The sequence below is a fragment of the Heptranchias perlo genome, chromosome 6, assembly GCF_035084215.1.
Source record: "Heptranchias perlo isolate sHepPer1 chromosome 6, sHepPer1.hap1, whole genome shotgun sequence".
Classification (NCBI taxonomy): Eukaryota; Metazoa; Chordata; class Chondrichthyes; order Hexanchiformes; family Hexanchidae; genus Heptranchias; species Heptranchias perlo.
The window spans coordinates 32,362,365-32,383,731 of record NC_090330.1 but is presented as its reverse complement, the minus strand read 5'-3'; the positions used below and the strand labels follow the sequence as shown (position 1 = coordinate 32,383,731).

The following is a 21,367-nucleotide window of genomic DNA, read 5'->3' as shown; positions in this document are numbered from 1 at the left end:
ATAATCAACCTCTGCAATTTGAAATCATTTTAAGCTGCTATATCAGTTTTGGTGTACTTCATGATAGTGTCACTTGGTAATGTTATCACGATCTGTTCAGTGCCAACTCTGCTGCTCATCACATTGTCTCAATGCAGCTTGTAAAAATAACATTTAACACTAATAATAAAGGTCGATCTGAAAATCAGATACATAACAAAATGGAAAAACCTTAACCTGACAAGACACCTTCAAAATGTTGGATGGGATAAAATAACTCTATTAAAAATATGGTTCAGCTTGTAAATGTACTGCATGAGCAATACCCAGAAGGAAGATCCTTGGTCTGTGCTGAATTAACTGGGCCTCAGCAAGTGCAACAATTTCAGTACTCTGAGCTGGGCAAAGAAAATATCAGCCAGGATTTGCACTGCTGATCACACTGCTATGACTTCTATGTGGATGTGAAGTGAGGACAGGGTCAGGATAAGCTGTGATGTGCCTGCAATCGAACAGCTAAGCTCAAAAGTAGAAAATGGACGTAACTGAGATATGAGAAAGCAGCTGGCACCTGTGAAACTGTAACCTCAGTGCTTTCCAGATAGAAGGGAAGCGAATTGGGAATATATATATTTTATTAAAACTCTTGCATCTAGATCGCACTTCCTGTTTGTCACACCTACTTGTATTAGTGGATTGGATTAATAATCAGGACCTCAAAGGTAGTAATCTCTGGATTACTCCAAGTGCCACGTGCTAGTGAGTATAGAAATACGAGGATAGAGCAGATGAATGCATGGCTGGAGGGATGGTGCAGGAGGAAGGGCTTTAGATTCCTGGGGCATTGGAATCAGTTCTGGGGGAGGTGGGATCTGTACAGGCCGGACGGGTTGCACCTCAACAGAGCTGGGACCAATGTCCTCGCAGGGAGATTCACTGGTGCTGTGAGGGAGAGTTAAAACTAATTTGACAGGGGGATGGGCACCAGTATGTAGCATTGGAAAGAAGAAACAAGGTTCACAAAGGATCGGGAGAGACAGATAGCACTAGAGTAAGAAATAGTATGGTATTAGGTGGGATCAGGCTAAGAGAGAAAACAAGAAGGTCTAAGATAGGTTTACAGTGCATGTGTGTAAACGCATGGTAAATAAGATTGGTGAGCTGCAGGCACAAATTGCCACATGAGAATATGATGTAGTGGCGATAACGGAGACTTGGCTCAAAAAAGGGCAGGATTGGGTACTAAATATTCCGGGATACAAAGTTTTCAGGAAGGATAGGAAAGGAAAGAAAGCGGGGGGGTGAGGGTGTTGGTAGTATTGATTAAGGAGAATATTGCAGTGCTGGAGAGAGAGGATGTCCTTGAGGGGTTAAGGACAGAATCTATTTGGTTAGAGTTAAGAAACAATAGAGGCACCATTACACTACTGGGTGAATTCTATAGGCCACCAACTAGTGGGAAGGATATGCAGGAGCAAATTCGCAGAGATGTGCAAGAACTATATAGTAGTGATAATAGGGGACTTCAATTATCCTAATATAGACTGGGATAGTAATAGTGTAAAGGGCAAAGAGGGGGAAGAATTTCTGAAGTATGTTCAGGAGAACTTTCTTGATCAGTACGTTTCCGGCCCAATGAGGAAGGAGGCATTGATGGATCTGGTTTTAGGGAATGAGGTGGGTCAAGTGGAGCAAGTGTCAGTGGGGGAACATTTAGGGAACAGTGATCATAATATCATAAGGTTTAGATTAGTTATGGAAAAGGACAAGGAGCAATCTAGAGTAAAAATACTTAATTGGAGGAGGGCTAATTTCAGTGGATTGAGAGCGGATCTGGGCTGGATCTAGATCTGGGCCTTGGAATCAAAGGTTGGCAGGCAGTGGCAGCATGGATACAAAATTGGCTAAGTGACAGGAAACAGAAAGTAGTAGTGAACAATTGTTTTTCGGACTGGAGGAAGGTATACAGTGGTGTTCTTTGAAGATCAGTACTAGGACCACTGCTTTTCTTGATACGTATTAATGACTTGAACGTGGATGTACTGGGCACAATTTCAAAATTTGCAGATGACACAAAACTTAGAAGTGTAGTGAACAGCGAGGAGAATAGTGATGGACAGGCTGGTGGAATGGGCAGACACGTGGCAGATGAAGTGCGAAGTGATACATTTTGGTAGGAAGAACGAGGAGAGGTAATATAAACTAAAGGGCACAATTCTAAAGGGGGTGTAGGAACAGAGAGATCTGGGGGTAAGTGTGCATAAATCACTGAAGGTTGCAGGACAGGTTGAGAAAGTGGTTAAAAAAGCATATGGGATCCTGGGCTTTATAAATAGAGGCATAGAGTATAAAAGCAAGGTAGTTATGTTGAACCTTTATAAAACACTGGTTCAGCCACAACTGGAGTACTGTATCCAATTCTGGGCACCGCATTTTCGGAAGGATGTGAAGGCCTTAGAGAGGTTACTGAAAAGATTTACTAGAATGGTTCCAGGGATGAGGGACTTCAGTTACGTGGCTAGGAGGGAGAAGCTGGGATTGTTCTTCTTAGGGCAGAGAAGATTGAGAGGAGATTTAATAGGAAAGAGGTATTCAAAATCATGATGGGTCTAGACAGAGTAGATAGAGAGAAACTTTTCCCATTGGCAGAGGGGCGAGAACCAGAGGACACAGATTTAAGGTAATTGGCAAAAGAGCCGAAAGCAACATGAGGAAAAACTTTTTTACACGGCGAGTGGTTAGGATCTGGAATGCACTGCCTGAAAGGGTGGTGGAGGCGGATTCAATCGTGGCTTTCAAAAGGGAATTGGATAAGTACTTGAAGGAACAATATTTGCAGGGCTACGGGGAAAGGGCCGGGGGAGTGTGATTTGCTGGATTGCTCTTGCAGAGAGCCGGCATGGACTCGACAGGCCGAATGGCCTCCTTCTGTGCTGTAACCATTCTTTGATTCTGTAATTTTGTTGCACTTAAGTGTCATATGTGGGTGTAATGTCATAGTATTACTTTTAATCCTAAGGTATGTATGCTTGCAATTATACAAACCTTTCAGTCACCCCAATGCTGGTTGATGCTTTTTTAATATATAGTCATTCTTGGGATAAGAGCGCCCAAATTTCTGTGCCATGGTGTTTTTGTTGAGATAGTTCAGTAATGTCAGATTTTGAGAAGCTAGCTTTGAAGACAGAAGTAGTTATGAAGTTGATCATTTTTTGGACTGTTGCATTGCGTTTTATACATTGGGACCTTGACGCACCTTGCTTGATTTGTTGACTCTCTATTGATTTTCCACTACTTGCTCCAATGCTTCTACTTCATCGCTCAGCTCCTATTAGAAGATTGATGTCTGGTAGATAAATCAAGGCACACATTCACACATATTCCACATATGGCAGACAATTTGTGGAGCTGACTGAATTCAGAGGCATTCAGACAAACATTCCCTAGAATGCCTCTCATTACCCGTCATTACACTACTTTGATCAATTTGTTACTTCACCATGATTATAACTGCAAGGCATTATCTAAAGGAAAGTTGTACCATTCTTTCTTGTAAAGTAAGTGGTAAGTGGAGATTGACAGGAATCATGTCAATTGTAGCACGATGAATAGATGATTACATCGCAACTCAAAAATGTTTCTTAGTGATATAGGCTGTGATGTTAAAGCTTACAGTGCAGTATCATTGAACTGTAATTTAGTCCACTATTGTTTGTCATTTAGGTAGTACGCTGCAGTGCAGTGTCAGAACAACATGTGAAATCTGGTAAAATTTGAATAGTTACCTTGGGGTAACATCCTCTGGCCCTAAAATTCTGCTGTTTAGTAGGTTGTGGAACTGGAATTTGGAACTTTGAGAGGAAAAGTCCATTTTATGCCACCTTTAAGTTCTGCCCTGAATTCCGCTGGAAGGTTTAAGATGTAAGGTGCAGCCATGCAAAGGATGGGTTCAAGCCAGGATGACATCATTGCCAGGATTCTGCTCTTTGGGGCAGAGTTCCAGCAAAGCAGGACGTATCCTTGCCCCTCTGAATCAGCCCCTGATCAATTTCCCTGGAAGGGGGGCATTTGTGATGCAGCGGGGTCGTCGCTGCAATACTATAAGTGGCAGCAAAGAACCTTGAAGTAGGTAAAGATAGAAGCTAGCTTCTGTCTTCGAAGCTAGCTTCTATCTTTACCACCACCATCTGCATGGCAGCCTCTTATTCCCTATGAAAAGGAAGCCTTGCAACTGCTAGGGAGGCTGACACCATAGTGTGTTGGGGAAGGAGAAATGGGAGGACAGGTGCCAGCTGCAGGTTCATTTTGATATCCTTCTGCCCCTCCAACTCATGATATAGGACCACAGACACACATTCATGCTGCACACACTATGACCTCTCAGTTATACCTTATGCTGCAGTCTCAAATGAACTTAGCTAATAAGCAACCCATCCTTGCCTCTCTTCTACTTCTCCTTCCTTAGACTTAACAGAGCAAGAGGATGAAATGCAGGATTTAGAATATGTAAAATTTCCCTCTGCACATGAACCTGCTAGCGACACATCATGCATGCCATCGATCTCCCTCTGTCTACCAAGCATCAGCCCAGAAACATGCATAGGGGAGCATTAGAGAGTGAGGCAAGTGAAACACATAGATGCATGCAAATGGACAGGCAGAGCTGGTGTGGACGATGAGGAGGCAGACATTCCTGAGAGGAGGGTAAGGAGACATGTGCCCTGAGATGAAGAGACTAGGCACCACAATCTCTTGCTTTTAAAAGAAGGATGCTTCCAGAGCATCATACCTATGTGCAGGCTCTTGGGACACTCCACCAGGATGGGCAGCACCTTCAGGCCAACTGGAGGAATGAAAGCTAACATGTGCCACACCATAATAGATAGCCTCTTAGCACTCCAGGCTATCCTCAATGGAGAAGCTCCAGAAAGAGCTTCCTCCAGGTTGTTCAGACTGCTGCCAGTGAGGTGAGAGATTAGAGAAGGCTATCTCTACCCACTTCCAAGTTCTTGTGGCTGGGCAACTGATAAACATCTCACAGGGCTTCAATGACCTGATTGGTGCCATTGGGTCTGTAATCCCACTGATCAATGGCAATGTAGAGGCAGGGTCTAATACCAGTGGCATATCAGAAAAGCAGTCACATGACGGTGCTGCCTTTCACAATAGCAGCTTATGCATAGTTTATCGCCAGCTCCCTCAGATTTCTGCACATGTGGGAGAAAGTAGGCAAGGCCAGGCTGTAACTGATCCATCTCAGGGCATTGCTGCTATGAGGTGACCACCGCCACAGTTATCACTGAAGTTCATTCAACAATGTTTTTGGTAAGGTTTGGAAGTGTCTGGGATGAAGTGGCATAAATGGGAGTCGTGTCATTTGTTATGCACATAGAAGATTTTGGGCATGGTGGATTCTTTAGGATGGGAAGGGGAGAGAATGTTAAAAGGACTGTTCATGCAGTGGGCAGATGAAATAATTAAAAGAACATCTCCTAAATCAAGACAGTTACAAATATCTTTGTTAGCTAACAGCGAATTGTTCTCAGTTCCTCTTCCTGCTGATGCTCCTGTTGGTCATCTTCATGGCCATTGGTGTCCTAGGGCACCTTCCTTCTCTGTGGTTTCCAAGCCTAGGTCTCTTTGCAAAGTAAGGTTGTGCTGCATGTAGCATGTAGCACACCAACCATGAGTTCAATGATTACCCTGATGGTGGAATGCATCTCAGTGAAGCAGTTCCTGGGTAACCTGGGAAAGCGCACAGGTGTCATCAGCCAAAAGTATAGTGAGTGGCCTTGATCTCTCAGGATCCACCTAGGCACTTGCTTTTCTACTTGAAAGAGTGCGGGAATACTGGACTGTCTAAATATAATTGCAATCTAATAGCTGCCAGGAAAATGAGCATTGACTTGCATGATACAGTGTTGCTGTTTAATTCCTGCTGAACAGCCATTACGCTGTGTTTATTAATAGTATAAATGGTTGTGGTGACAGTTGTTGAATAACACAGTGTTATGTGATGTGTCTGAGATCTGAAAGAAAGATAATTAAATCTTTTAAGCAAATTTTTTTGTTGGAAATGGAAGTTGCTGTGCAAGCAACTTGCTTTTATTCATTATCTTGTTTTTCATTGTCCTGTGATATTTAAGTTCTTCGAAGTATCTATCCACCTGTCTGTCTGTCTATCTATTTATCTATCTATCTAGTTTTCTATTTATCTACAAAAGTGTTGCATCAGGCACACATCTGCTGTGCCCAAAAAGACGTGGGAAAAAGTCTTATGCGGAAAAATATCACAATTGGAACCAATCAAAAAATACTGTAAAACTTAATTGTTACTGAAAACAAAATTATTTGCAAATCCCTTCAGTGACTTTATTGTTCCATCACAGCCCCATTATATCCCTCTTCCAAATACAATTTTTAACATAAGAAAGACCATAAAAAATCAATTCTTCTCAAAACAAATCACACAACTTACCAAAACATCCCACCTTCCAACATACAAAAGAACTTTTACTTTCCAGGCCTCCCTTCTCTTAGGGGCCTTGGGCATGCATTCTCCTTCCTTCTTACAACCGGCATTGTTTTCCTGGATACTCAGTCCCAATCTTTATTGGAACTGCACACTTGTGCCAAAAGACTGGGGGGGCTAAATTAGGCCATGTAGCGCCCATTCTGTAGGCGCTACGCGGACACCTAAGCCCTGAGAATGGCGTCCGAGATACGCACGCACACTTCCAGCGTGATGTGCCCAGGACGCCATCTTGGTAAAGGCATTTGCGCACGTGCACCTAACGCCAGCAACATGCAAAGTGGGGAGCTTATGACGTTAATCAGCGCGCATCGCTGATTTGAAGCAGTCGGCTGCATTTTGGAACTCCCCGCTCCAGCCAACACGCTGTCCTAACCCACACGGCTGAACAGGAGTTAAAGGGCATGAAGGACCCCCCCACCAGCGCTATTTAAAGGGATCATGCAGGAATGACATGTTAATTGCTGGATTAGTTATTCTGGCTGCTGGTACAATTGTGGGTATTTGTGGAAGTTTCCTATACTTGGAGAAAGCTGCAATATTCTATAGAGAATGGTCTGGCTGGTCGTGCAGTACTGTTAGTGGCATTTCAAATAGTGTGCTGAACAAAGTTGCTGCCAGACATGGGTGGTCTGCTAGGGCTTCCTGTGGGAATTGAACATGACTGGGAGCATGCAGAGAGGCCACGCACAGCAGGACAATCTGCCAGAAGAGGGAGGAGGAGGAGGAGAAGGCGCAGGACACTGAGCAGGAGGCCATATCCAACAAGGGCCTTCAGGGACCAATTCTCTTACCTCAACTTCAACGATGACCAGTGCATCAGATGGCTATGGTTCACTAAAGAGGTCGTGACTGAGATTTGTCAATTGCTGCAGCCTCAGAGCACGGCAAGGACAGCACTGACTGTGGCTGTCAAGGTAACCGTGGCGCTTAATTTTTATGGCTCTGGCTCCTTTCAGGCTGCTGCTGGAGATATAAACAACATCTCGCAGTTTGCAGTGCACTGCTGTATAAGGGAGGTCACGGAGGCTCTGTACGCACTCAGAAACAGATTCATCAAGTTCCCTCTTGACAGAGACAAGCAGCTTGAGTGAGTGCGAGGGTTTGCTTGCATTGCAGGTTTCCCCATGGTGCAGGGTGCCATTGACTGCGTGCTCTACATGTGAACTCAGCCATATTCATGAACAGAAAGGGATTCCACTCCCTCAATGTGCAGCTGGTGTGTGACCACACGCAGCGCATCATGCAGGTCCATGCTCGCTATCCTGGCAGCAGTCATGACTTTAATTCTGCAGCAGTCCAACGTGCCACCTATATTTTAACCAGCATGAAAAGTCAAAGGCTGGCTACTGGGCGACAAGGGTTATCCCCTCATGAAGTGGCTCATGACTCTGGTCGGGAACGCACGCATACATGCACATCAGGCCTACAATGAGAACCGTGCTGCCAGGTGGAACATCATCGAGCACACCATAGGCGTCCTCAAGCAATGCATTCGCTGCCTGGACCTCTCTGGAGGAGTCCTGCAGTTATCAGCTGAGCGGGTATCAAGATTTGTCGTTAAATGCTGCATGCTGCACCACCTCGCCATTATGAGGGAACAGCCCTTGCCACCGCCTATCCTAAGCCATAGGCAGAGGAAGAGGCAGAGGACAAAGAGGAGAAAGAGATGGAGGAGGAAGTGGAGGAGGAGGAGGCAGTGCAGCAGGAAGTGGAGGAAGAGGCAGGGAGGCAACAAGGTAGACAGGACCTGTCTGCCAGGGCTCTGCGTGATTAGATGATTAATGAGCGACACCAGTAACCTCAACGACACCTCCCCATTCACCAACAGTCCCACACTCCTTACTTTCCTCTCCCACATGACCATCAAATCGTCTTCCTTATGATTACACATTGCTTCCTCCCTCAGCTCATCGCAGAAAAGAAAACCAACACCAAATACAAATTCATAACCACATTTACAGATTTACACATGAAATAATTCAAACAAACTGATACTATTCACCCTTGTGCATTCCCTTAGTGCCTGTTGTTCATGTGCCTTTACCTTTCCTAGTGCTCCTACGAGGTGCATCCCCAGTGGCTGGAACATGGGTGGTGGAAGGCTGCTGACCTTCAATTGAGGAGATTGCAGATGGCAATGAGGAGCTCTGGGCTGGAGGGCCTGCTTCAGACTGCACCATCTCGGCCTGGGCTGAAGCAGTCTGGGCCGGCTGGTTGATAGGCAACAGCAAGGGCAGTGGTGGAGTAGCAGGGCCAGGAGCAGGAATGCTGTCATCCTGAGAGAGGACAGCGGGTTTGTCTTCTATGGCACCACTGCCACTCTCCCAGGGCGGCACCTCAGCAATCCTGGTGATCTCTGGAGAACAGATTGTTGGACTGCTGAGATGCCCTCGAAGCCCCGTTCCACTGTGGAACCCAGAGCCACGATAGTAGCAGTCTGAGATTCCAAATGCAGCAGTCAGACCTTGGATGACAGATGTTTGTGCTGCAATGGAAGCTGTGACATCGGTCATCAGACGCTGCATAATGTTGGGTTCCACAGGTGTGCTGATGGAGGTGACCACCCGTTCCATGTGGGAAAGGATGGGCTCCAAGCTCTGAGCAAAGCCCTGTGCCAAGTTGGAACTGGATTCCTCCATGCCCCTTGACATTGTGTGCAGGCTTTCTGCATGCTTTCCAGTGCATCAAGCATTTGGTTGTGTACGCCCATCAGCCGTCTTCTATAGCCTGGTCCATTGAAGTCATCATCTGACTTCTCTACAGCACAATTAGAATGCGACCTCGCCCTCCGGCGAGCTAGAACCTCTGGTATCCGTTTCCCCCGCCCCGGCTCCTGCGCACTTGTACTGGTGTCTCACCACATTCAGATCCCTCCTCTATCCTAGCCTCTAAAGTACGCGCAGTGTCAGTCTCTGAGTTGGTGGCTGCGAGTGTAAGATCGAGTGACGGTGTGTCTGCATCATCACTGTCATCTGCCTCTGCCTCTGCCTCCTCTGACTGGGCAGGTTCCAGTTCTTGGGTATCTGAAATGACAAAGGGGCACAAGTTGAGTTGTGGTGCGGGGAGAGGAGAAAGTAAGACATGCGCCCTGACATCATCTGCAGCACTTGAGTCAGAAAAGATTGTGGGCTGAGGGAGAAGTGGGAAGCGAGATGGAGGATTAGGTGCAGTGACCCCCATCATCAATACTTCCAGCACTGTCAGTGGCCACGGCCTCAGCGACGGCCCATCCAGTGATGGCCAGCACTGTCTCCAACATGGAGGTGAGGACGTGTAGGCGTGCCTGTCCTCCCCCAGGTCTTTCCTGCTGCCACATTCTCCTGCAAGAAAGAGGGAAGTGTGTCGGTGAGATTCCTGTAAGGGTGATGTGGTTGTCATGGTTGAATAGCTGCCAGCATATGTGACCTGGGAGTTGTGGGTGTGTGGCTTGCAAGAGTGGAACTGCGTGTGGGTGAGATGCAGCATCTGATTTGAAGAGTTGCGGACTGATGGAGAGAGTTTGTTGGTAGGTGGGTGATGGGGGTGTAGTGTGTGGAGCAGTGGATGAGGCTAGTGGTGCAGTTGGTAGGATATGCCGCTTAATTCATTTACCTTGAACACTCATGTCAAATCATTGAACTTCTTCCTGCACTGCATCAATGTGCGTGAGGCGATGCTCCTGGCATTTACTTTGTGCATGACTTCCTCCCACTGCCTCTTCAGCATGTGTCTGGAGGGCCTCCTGCCCCCTTGCGGATAAAGGATGCCTCTTCCACCAAGACCTCTAGCGCGTCGTCCGAGAACCACAGCCATTCCTCACTTTCCTGTAGCACAGAGTTAATTGACAAATGAATTCCAGCTCTCACTGCAGCCATAGTGTACCTCCCCTTTTAGAGGTGCAGACTGCCTTTAAGTAGTGCTAGCCACTCCCGATATCCCAAAAATCCAAATATACTACATCCACTGGTTTCCCTTTGTCTACCCTGCTAGTTACATGCCCAAAAAACTCCAATAAATTTGTCAAACACGATTTCCCTTTCATAAAACCATGTTGACTCTGCCTAATCATATTATGATGTTCTAAGTGCCCTGTTACCACTTCCTTAATAATGGATACCAGCATTTTCCCGACGACTGATGTTAGGCTTACTGGCCTGTAGTTCCCTGTTTTCTCTTTCCCTCCTTTCTTGAATAGCGGGGTTACATTTGCTACCTTCCAATCCGTTGGGACCGTTCTAGAATCTAGGGAATTTTGGAAGATCAAAACCAATGCATCCACTATCTCTGCAGCCACCTCTATTAGAACCCTCGGATGTAGGCCGTCAGGTCCAGGGGATTTATCGGCTTTTGGTCCCATTAGTTTCTCAAGTACTTTTTCTCTACTGACAATAATTACTTTAAGTTCCTCACTCTCATTAGCCCCTTGGCTCCCCACTATTTCTGGTATGCTTTTTGAGTCTTCTACTGTGAAGACAGATATTCAGGGGTTAACCAATTTAACCCCCGGCTCTCTTCAACATGGCTGCCTCTCTGTCCCTTGCTATGTCACACACATGTATAAGTTACTGATTAAAAGAGGCAAGGTGCTATAAAACTTTTTCTGGCCTGAGATCAACAACCCTGGTCAGCAGACTCACTCGCTGCCTCGAGCTTCCCAGCTGCTGCTTCATCTGACAGGAGAACACTGCTGGCCAGACAGAAACCTGCCAATCAGAACATCCATCACTTTTAATTACTGTTCACTCTCTCTCCCTTCAACAGGTTACCACTTTCTAATAAAAGGTTCTTTTCTCTACACTTCACTCAAATTCTCAATCATGTCAGGCAACACCCTCCTCCCATTAATCTTATTCACCATATAAAAACTTTAAAATTACAGGATAAACTCGTACTGCTGCAAAAACAAAGCTGGCAATAAAGTATGTCAATAATTTTCTTATTTTATAGCTGGAACCCTCCCTCTGAAATTCCTCTTCTTCTGAAAAAACGGTTACAAGTCAGCAGTTTCCATATCTTCCAATTCAACATGAACAACACCACTGGTGTTCCACTGGTATATATATATATGGTCACTTCCAAAATATTTACAAATTTTTATCTGGTTACTAGAATCATTCAGTTAAAAATGTGATGCCAGAGACAATGAACTAATCAGTGTTTTGCAATTACCTTATCATCTAAAGATCCTTTGGTGACAAATGAGGCTGATAATTAAAGCTGCAGAAGCTCCACAGTAATGAAATAGGCCCTTGTTGCCCTAGAAAGAACCAAGCCCTCGTTGTATCAGCCTTTTTGTGTCAGGGTCATATGTCGCAGCAATGACACATCATTCTGGGTTGACTTACTTTTCAATCTTCCCTTTTTCCCATCTAGGAAGCTCTTATCCACTTGAGTGGATAAGAGCTTCCTAGATGGGAAAAGGGGAAGATTGAAAAGTAAGTCAACCCAAGCACTGCTCATCTAATTCCTGGCTGCCAACTCAGCCCTTTAAATGACAATGATGTGCCCTTACTCCACCCACTTCCCGAATGTTCTGCCCTCCCCCCATCATAGATGGTATCCTGCTGGCGGGACTCACGCCCTTGTCCTGCCAGCATTATAAAAATTAGCTGACCTCGAGATTTCTGACGTGGTTGGCCTCCATGGACTCTTGCGGGAGTCCCACCCCATCTTACTTACACCAGCCCAGAAATGTTGCTTAGGGGCCGATTTTTTTGGTGCAGAAGCAGTGTAGGTCTGAAATAGAGGACTGGAATGTGAGACGAGTTGACAACCATTCTAGAATATACACTGAATTCAGGTAGAATTCGCTGCTGGCAGATGTGGTGCCCGCACCCCCCATAAAGTAAATGACAGGGTACTGAGACCAAAGCTGCTGTCCCACAAATTCCCCATTTACCTCAGAATTGCACCTGACTTAAGTTAAGCTTGTAGAAAAGAATAGTAAGTTATCTGCATGATGCCAAATCAGGAAGTGGTTGAGTTTACAAGCAATTATAAAAATGTTTTCTCAAACGTGCTACTAAGAAAGGACTTTGCAGACAGTTTCAGACAGGGATCTGTCATGGTTCTCTTACTATGGGCAGTTCATTATGGGGTTCCTATATATGACCTTAATATGAAGGCAAAACAGGAGCAGGAAGAAGAGGAGGAGGAAATGATAGAGGCAAACAGCATAAGACTACTCCAAAGGAGATTAAGATCAACTAGGCGGTACCCTTGCTCCAGCCTACAGACCACACCAATCCCTTGATGTTGTCTCAGAAGGGGTCTGATTAAGGACGCAATGGTTCAGTAAGGACGTATAGACGGAAGTCTCGCCAATTGCAAACTGATCTCGTAACATCCTCTCAAACACAAAAACCAAAGACCAGACTAACCAGAATACTGGGCTTCATATCATAAAGTGGCTTTACAGTGCATTTTTATATATACAGCAAGCATACCTTATTAGCAATGTGCCTACCCCTGGTGCCTCTCTGATATAATTAAACCTATCCTGATTCTACATTGAGTTGATGCCTGAAGCCAGGAATACCTGTGGTGCTTGGTATCATGAGCCTCTTGAGATCAAAGTGGCCCTGAGTCCCAGGGCTTCTGAATCCCAGGAAGGTTCTTCAGCAGGTTACGTTGTCACTGTTGTTTTCCTGGGCAGCCTGGTTCTGTATCCTGGCATGTAGATGAGCAGACACCTGAGGGGGCTGTCTAGAATGGTAATGTGAGTTATCACCAGGAGAGAATATGGATCTGGAAGGCCGACTCTAGCCATGTCATTTGTGCTGGGTCCTGGATCTAAATGTGCACTGATCAGTGGGTGGTCAGACCTGACTGTATCAGATCCTGTGGACCTTAGGAGATGTCACCTGGCAGCTCCTAGAAGCTGGTTTCCATTGTTTTCTCCAAATGATCCCCCAAAGTCTTGAAAATCAATGGTCAAAGTATTCACTTTGGATACACTGACTGGTCTGGATGCCTCTCTGCTGGGTGGATGGATGTAGATGTCCATGTTGCCACCACCTTCTCCTCCGACCCCACACCCCATTCTTCACTTGTCTCATTCACTCCTCCCTACCCCTCTTCCAGATTCCCACTTCATGGCCAATTTGGAGCCTAATTCCTGCCCTGTAGTATTTTCTGCCCCCACCCGCAGGGTATCTGAGCCATTGCAGGCTCTATTTTGAACAGCCTGCACCCCTCTGCCAATGTAACTTCTGCCCGCCTTCAGGTAGTGGTGCAGATCCTGCTATTTACAGCGAGGTCAGCACCACTGCCTGAAGGTAGGCAGATGTTCTACTCATCCTCAGTTCCAATGGTGTAATAGGATTGTTGGAATTAAGGCCCTAAGTTCCTGTCCCCTGATATTGGCCAAGCACACCTGCTGAAACAAGATGTACCTGCATCGATGGTATGCTGTTTCCCAACGGAGGACCTAGGAGTGGAAACTGCTGACTTAAGGAGTTTGCCCTTGTAATCTCACTACTTGAACTGGGAGTCTTAAACACTTGGTTTAAAAAATGGGAAATAATTCAGTCCCAGAATCTAAATCCTAATGAGTGCAAAAATGCACCCAAAAATATTAATAAGGAAAAACTTGAGCATTAACAAACAAATCTTTTAATTTCAGGGACTGGGAGGACTATTGTATCACTACGAGCACTTCATTAATCTTGTCTTTGAGTCATATCTTCAAAGTAAACAGTAAAATGGCTTTGTTTCCTTTCTTTATTGTTATTACAAAGGCTCAGTTTTTTCATCGTGCTGAGATAAACAAAATCCTTTTTTTTGTTTACGTTTGCTCTTCCTGATATTGTATTACTTCTCCCAATTTATTCATTCTGTCTTGTCCTTCCTTTCACATTTTTAACCTTTCTTTGGAATTACTTTTTCCCTCATTGTGCAGAAATAATATTATTTTAGCTTCAGTTTAACCAGGTTTCAGTCTACCCGATAGTGTAGACCATCCTCTGCAGTGCCCAGTAATTGTGGCATGATTAGATTTCTGTTGGTATTTCTAGCTTCTGCACTAAATTAGTATTGTTCCATTTGGCTGCATTACTTCAGTCTCAACTGTTCTACTATAATTCCATCTGCCTGTCCTCAGAAATCTATTGAAATATTAAGGACATTCAGATTTAAAAGCAGGTTATAGAGATGCAGTTTAGAATTCAGACTGCATTTTGTAAATGTACAGATTCTACTTTTTATGTACAGTTTTTATTTTCAAATTCAGATTGGGAAAATTCTCCATCTTTCATCTGCTGCCATAACACTCACTTGATCAAGGGAATAATTTCAGCAAACTAGACAATGCTAAACATAGGAGAATGTGGGATTCCTTATCTAACATATTTAAGAATAGTCTTCTTCACTGAAGCCTGATATGAGCATTTTTCACATAGCAGCAACAAAACCAACAACTTGCATTTATATAGCACCTTTAGTTTACAAAAATGTCTGAAGGTGGCACACAGAGGTATAAAGAAAAAAATGGACATTGAGTCAAAGAAGGAGCTATTAGAAGGGGTGATAGAGGGGGTTTTAAGAAGGGCTTTAAAGGATAAGAGGATGGAATGCATTAGGGAGGGATGAAGGGAGGGGGCTGCACAAGAGCCGAGAGTTAGAGGAACAGAGAGTTTGGGAGGGGGAGGCTGAAAGGAGGTTACAAAGCTAGGAGGGCCGAGGCCATGGAGGGATTTAAACACAAGGATAAGAATTTTAAATTTGAGGCATTTTGGGAACCAGAAGCCACTGTACGTCACTGAGGACAGGGGTGATGAGTGAGTGGAATTGGTGTGGGATAGAATATAGGCAGTAGAGTTTTGAATAAGCTGAAATTTGTTGAGGTTGGAGGTTGGGAGGTCGGTTAGGAGAGTATTGGAATAGTGTAATCTGGAGATGACAAAAGTATGGATAAGGACTTCAGTGGCCGAGGCAGAGGATGTTACAGAGGTGGAAGTAAGCGGAGAAGATGTGAGGTTGGAAGCTTAGCTCTGGGTGCAGAACTTGTGGCAGGCACCAAAAATGATGATATCAGCCTTCCCAATATTTAACTGGAGAAAATTGAGCTCATCCAAGACTGAATATCAAATAAGCAGTCTGACAACACAGAGGCAGTGGCCGGGTTGAAAGAGGTGGTGGAGAGTTTCAGCTGGGCATTACCAGCGTACATGTGGAAGCTGACTCCATGTCTGCAGACAACGTTACCAAGGGGCAGCATGTAGATAAGAGGAGGGGGCCATGGATAGATCCTTGGGGTACTCCTGAGGTGATGATATAGGGGTGGGAAGAGAAGCCATTGCTAGAGATGCTGTAGGTACAATCAATAGGGAAGAGTGGAACCCAGCAAGAGCAGTCCCATTGATCTGGACAACAGAGGAGAGGTGTTTGAGGAGTATGGTGTGATTAACCATGTCAAAGGCTGTAGGGAGGCCAAGGAGGGAGAGAAGGGATATTGCAACACAGTGACAGAGAATGCCATTCATGAATTTGGTTGAGGCCATTTCAGCATTTCAGTTGTGTGGGAGGGGCGAAAACCTGATTGAAAGGATTGAGATACGGAGTTGCAGGAGAGATGGGCACAGATCTTAGAGGCAGCAGCATGTTCAAGAACCTTAGAGAGTAAAGAGAAGTTGGAGATAGAATGGCAGTTCACATCAACAGAGGTTAAGGGTGCGCTATTTGAGGAGGGGATGATGGTTTTGAAAGGGAAGAGAAGGTACCGGAGGAGTAGAGGGAAAATTTGACTTGGTGATAAGGGCCACACTGCCATGCGTCGGTTTGGGTGGGCACTGAATGGAAAGTTTGGCCAGGCAGGGAGGCTTTGGCACGAGATAAGGTGTCGCTACCCATGAGTGAAGTTTCAGTCAAAGCCAGGATATCAATATAATTGTCTATAATGAGATTTGGATAGAATGAACCTTGTTCATGAGTGAACAGACATTCCGGAGGAAAACATGGAGTCGGGTGGTGATTGTTGATCTGCCCGCAGAATCTAGGTGGGAGGGGTGAACGAGATGGGAAGCAGGTTTGTGGCATTAACTCCCAGTGGATTTTCTGGGTGGGAATGTTAATCTGAGAGAAGGATTGGGCAGTTGGGATTACTGTTTGTTAGGAGGCAGCAATGGCTCCCATGATAGGCATGTAGGAGAATGGTAAGAAAGACACAAAGAGTTGCTGTGGGCTTATTCAAAGGAGATTCAAGCCTGGGGTTGCAGCAGAAGAGAAGGAAGTTAGAGGAGTAGTGATTCTTGGGGTAGGAATTGGGGGAGAAAAGTACCTGAGAGGGAGGAAATTAAAGGTGGCATGGCCAGGTGATGGGAAGCAGAGAAGAGAAGGTCCCTAGAGTGGCTAAAAAAGAAAGAAAGAAGTTTGCTCCAAGTGTAGATCGTCTACCTCATTCATCTCAATGACACTGAGTTCCTGTTAAGAACAAATTCTTCCACTTAGCAGCAATTTTCTTTATTGCCTGCAATGCTTCCAAGTTGTAATTATAGGTATATTACGTCAACAACAATTCCTCCTTAAAAGGGTTTATTGCAAAAATTTGAAAACTAGATATGCCATTGTTGAATTTAGTATTAAAGATACTGTATAATAGGCCAGGGCTGTTATATTTGATGGCCCAGGGGCTTTAAGGTGGCATTAAGCCAGGTTTCTCTGTTGGCATTGAGATGGTGAAGGGGCTATCGTTTTATCAGATCTCTGTTTCAAATGCTACACTGAGATTGGATGAACCAAGTCACATGGGGTAATTTTACAAAATGGATGAAAATCATGAGGAGTGCATACCTGAATTCCTGATATGAGGAACACAATTTCATATGATTACCCCATTTCTCCCTGGGCCGTTCACCTTAGTGCTCTCGAACATCAGTAACAGCTCCACAGCTGGATCACTTATGACGCTACTGGCTTCAGGTAAAATTGAGAGAATAAACAGATCCTAATAATGGCTGGTTCTCTTTTTCATATTTTTAAGTAAGCTGCCTATATAGAAAATCATTTACAATGATCAAATGTCTATCACTACAGTTAGGTGGCAGCCCAGAGAATCTAGCTATTATACATATGAAAAGATGGATAACAAAACCCCATCAAGCCCATCAATGCTCACCCTATCCATTAAACAGGGCAACTTCATGAGCAATCTCTCCAACTATGAGTAATGTTAACTCTTCGGGCAAGGCAAAAAAAAATGAGAAGGAATCTCTGGTCAATTGCAGGACAAACTCTGGCGAATTCCTTCCCAACTGCATATGGCAATCAAGCAAGCTCCAGGAAATCATAGTTACCCATGTCCCATCACTAGATCCCACCCCCACCAATATATTCCAATAGGAATATATATGACTGTATGGGAGCAAGAAAGACCAGTTCCATTCATTGGCTGGTCCCGATATGTATTGTGTTTTGGGTGCGTTGTTATTTAGACACAATGGGGTGAATTTTCAGGCAGAAACAGGGTGGTAACACCCTAAAAATGTTTGGCAATGACCTACCACCGTCGCAAAGTTCTCTCCAGCTTATCACTGAGCCACCGGAGTGGTCCTGAGTCATGCAGTAGGCCCATTTAAAATGCTAATCGGGGTCCTATGATTGCCATTTTTGGAATGAACTGGATGGAGTGTACACTGTGCACCCTCCGACCAGTATGGGCTGGCAGCCGAAGAGGATCACAAAGATAAGTTCTTCCAGGCTCCACAGTAGCAGCCTGAGCCATTCTAGCTTTCTCCCTCCAAATATTGGGACCCCCTCCACGAGCTGCCAGGCTGCCGAATATTCAGATCTCCAGCCGCAGCCCGCTGTCCCGATACCATTGAGGCACGATCCTCAAAGTGGACTCTTGCAGAGACTACCAGGTGGCTGGCCGGTAGGTTCCGCTAGCCAGCCACCTGAAGTCTGCTCAGGAGTTGGGGGGTGGAATTTGCAAAGTTTTCTGCTATATAGATTTTCCTATTGCTGATTTCAACAAAAACATTAGTCAGTTTTTATCACATAATGAACGCACTTAATGAAAGACAATTGTATTAGTACTTTTCCTGTCAGCTCAATGGACATTTGTTGGAAGGGTGTGCTAGAAATACAGCCTCATAAAATGTGTGATTCATGGATGTTCCTCAGTAGCTTTGATATTTTGCTTGGGCACTGAGGACTGGAATATCAGCGACACCAGAGCCTTAATGCAGTGAGACAAGCCAGCAGTCACAAAGGCTCAACTTCAAGGACTGGCTCAGGGCCAGCACAAATGTACCTGGAGAAAGTTGTCAAAGTGAGTGTGCTGGATTTTGGGCAGAAGACTGCGGGGCCCATGCAGATGAGGCCCAGGAGTTCAAATATCGGGGGCTTCACGGTGCAGCGGGCCAGACAGTTTCCTGTCCGCCTTGGCCCCCGCATGAGTGACTCATGCCAAGACTTATAATTGGGGCTTTAGAGTCTGAGTGCAGAAATAAAGGACATGATACTATGACCACTGTTGTTCAAAATTTACATGAACGATTTGGACTCGGGAATTGGAAATACAATTTCAAAATTTGTGGACACCGTGAAATTGGGGGCTGTAGTTAATACAAAGGAAGAATGCGTCAAAATGCAAGAAGACATTAATAAACATGCAGAATGGGTGTGTCATTGGCAAATGAATTTCAATATAGTTAAGTGTGAGGTGGTGCATTTTGGTAGGAAGAATAAGAAGGCCACATATTGATTGGATAATAAGATTCTAAATGGCGTAGACAAATGGAAGTTACATGGAGAGTACCTTGGTAGGTGTAAGTTTTTGCCTACCAAAGGCCAAGACCTTTAGCCTGCTGAACAGTGACCTCCTTTTCTGCTTGTGGTGCTGTCGAATAAAGACGTCCTCTTTTCTCCGCTCGGAGTGTACCATCTTGGAGCCACAGCACCCAATTCTTGTTCATAGTGATGAGCAAAAAGACAATGGGTCAGATTTTGCTGGAGGGGAGCGTCTTGCGGTGTACCCTATTAGTTAGACTTGTTCGTGCACATTTAGGTTTTAACATTTTTTGCCCACAAAGTTGCTGGAAGTACGAACTGATAACAGCGCAGCGAGGGAAACAGGGCATCTGGGATCTTAGTGAACAAAGAGACAAACAGGGTATCTCCTTAACCAATGAGATTGAAGGATTGAGAAATAAACATAGGAAAGACTGAGAAGGATGGTGAAATGGAGTGGGTGAATTCAATGTCAAATCAGGTACAGAAAGTAAAATAAAGAGGGAAAGAAAGATTGGATTAAGAGAGAGGGAAAGAAAAGACAGAAAGAAAATTAAGGGAAAAAAATTTAAATTTAAAATTTGACATTTTAAAGATCTCCTATAACAATTCACAACCCGAAAGAATGAGACACCACACTTAAAATTATTTACTTTCTAGTCAAGAGAGCTTGATTGGCAGTCATTAATAATTATCACATCATTAAAAAGATACTAATGCTGTTAATTACTAGACTTTAATGGCGAGTTTAATGGACAATTAATGTGCAAATGCAGCACCTTCATGAAAATCACAGGGAGGTTAAGGTGCCATTTTTAGTGAAGCTAATGGCGGAGCAGCGTAAATTGGCCAGCAACTTATGGTGATTCGCAATTCACGGGGTATCTCTTCTTCGCTACAAGTCGCTGGCCGATTTGCGCATTAATAACGGCTTGCATCGTTCACACGCCATTATTTTTTCAGCAAAATCTGGGCCATTGCATAGGAAGTGTGCGCGGTAAAAATGTTTGCTGTGGAAAATTGGAACGTAGACCTTGGAACGTATTGTTTGCAGAATTTTAATACTACGTTTATAGAGTGAACATATTCCTGTGGTGTCTTGAGCCCATTTGTGGGAGTTACTCAGTTTATGAATGTAAAGAATAAGGTTTAAATTAAATGATTTTTTTTTTAAAACTTGCTGATTTGTGATGTGACTAATAGCAAGCAGCAGGGGTTTAGATATCCTTTTCACATAGTGGCTCATTTCAATGTGTTGGGTTGAGGCAGTGCTACAATTTAGTTGGGCTTGGTTTTTAGTTTTCGTTATTAAAATGCGACCCTTTATCCAGTAATTTCATCATTTACTAACAGTTTATAGTAATACTGCATGAATTTTAAGAGGTTCTGTTCCAACTTTTAAAAATATGTATAAAATAAACTTGAAGGAGATGGATGCAGTAATTGTATCAATTAAATGTACCATTAAAACCAAGACTGAGATTATAATTTTTAGTCGCGAGATTAATCGTTTTTTTTATATCGCATGACAGTCCTAGTACAGATAGAAATAATCAAGGTCTCTTGAAAATGATAGTTCCTGAGCTGCTGGGACCTTGGATATGTCATGTCAAGGAAGGCATGGCGCAGGGTGTAAAATTAGAGATTAGATAGGTCTTCTGGAGTTTTGCTTGATTTGCCATGGTTCGGGCAGGGAGAAACTTTGCAAAACCTTTATTCAGAAGAACGGATGAGTTGAAAGATCGGATTCTACATGGATGATGGAATAATGGGTTTGATGGGATGAATAACCTTTTCCTTATTCCATGCTTACTTATCTTCTTATGACATACACTAAAACTAGAACTGAGAGAGGGGATCGAAACATCAAAAAAGCAGCCAAAGCTTGGCTTGAATGCATGCTTAACTTTGACACATTTTGAATTAGAGTAAATGTGATGATAAGAGATATAGCTTGACAAAAATCTGTAAGCTTTCAGGGATATTTAATAGCTTTTGTGGCTCTGTTGAATATAAATAAAGAAATAATGAAAGATTCTGAAATCCCAGATAGGCAATAAGAGGAATTGTCACTCAAGAAACTCACTAATGGACTGGCTTGCTTTACATTTGTTTTCTGCATGAAATGATGATAAAATTTGATTG

At 44.2% G+C, this 21,367-nt stretch overlaps 1 protein-coding gene across 9 annotated transcripts in view; it reads left to right on the top strand.

Moving 5' to 3' along the window:
- sgcg (sarcoglycan, gamma) overlaps positions 1-21,367 on the top strand; it is a 600,494-nt gene that overhangs the window by 344,171 nt on the left and 234,956 nt on the right. The gene's annotated exons all lie outside the window — the stretch shown is intronic.